Source organism: Schistocerca cancellata, chromosome 2 (genome assembly GCF_023864275.1).
Source record: "Schistocerca cancellata isolate TAMUIC-IGC-003103 chromosome 2, iqSchCanc2.1, whole genome shotgun sequence".
In the NCBI taxonomy this organism is placed as follows: Eukaryota; Metazoa; Arthropoda; class Insecta; order Orthoptera; family Acrididae; genus Schistocerca; species Schistocerca cancellata.
The window spans coordinates 416,500,518-416,501,402 of record NC_064627.1 but is presented as its reverse complement, the minus strand read 5'-3'; the positions used below and the strand labels follow the sequence as shown (position 1 = coordinate 416,501,402).

Sequence of the window (885 nt, the reverse complement as noted above, 5' to 3'; positions counted from 1 at the left end):
GAATGACATAATCTGAAGTTCAACAACATGGACGTGGAGGCAGCTGTGTCACTCTTCCTTTGTTCCTTGTATGTGCAAAATGCCATACCATTATAGTTGGCGCTGTGTGGAATACATACTACTGTGGATATTAATAAGAACTGAACTCCATCTGAATTGGCCCAGAAGGCCAAACAGTACGGACCGACCACTTTGTCATCCTCAGTCAGATGCTTCACTAGGTGTGCATATGAAGGGGCATGTGGTCAGCACAATGTTCTCCCAGTCCTCGTCAATTTTTGTGACCAGAGCCGCTAGTTCGCAGTCAATTAGCTACTCAATTGGTCTCACAAGTGCTGAATGCACCCCACTTGCCAACAGCACTCGGCAGACCTTGACAGTCACCCATCAAAGTTCTAGCCAAGCCTGACAGCGCTTAACTTCGGTGGTCAGATGGGAACCGTGTTGCCACTGCAGCAAGGCTGTTGGCGTGGGTTTTAAAGAGTGACATATTTTGAGCTGTGACACCCTTGTTGTGAGATAAGTAATTATTTTATGTGATAGAATTTCACATGCATAACATTATTTAGACGTCATGCAGTACTCACTGAAAAATCCACCCGAACGGTATGTGTACTAAATTGAAATACAACTTTCTTGCCCCGATAAATAGATATTTTACTCGTTCTTGTATAAACTTGTGACCTTATTCCCATAAATCACGATGTAAATTGATGCAAAAATTATGTACAAGATGCCAGTATATCGTTCTTGTTACAAAGAACGTATCATTTTTAGGGAATACCATTCGATTATTTTTAATTATGCTATTATTGTTAGAACTGGTTGAACCAGTACTGAAACAGACGAAGATTATTTATTTTTTACACTGAACGATTTCATTAT

General features: G+C 40.5%; 1 pseudogene; it reads right to left on the bottom strand.

The window, feature by feature from the left end:
- Nucleotides 1-351: 351 nt before the first annotated feature.
- LOC126163492 (5S ribosomal RNA) lies at nucleotides 352-469 on the bottom strand (annotated as a pseudogene).
- Nucleotides 470-885: the final 416 nt, after the last annotated feature.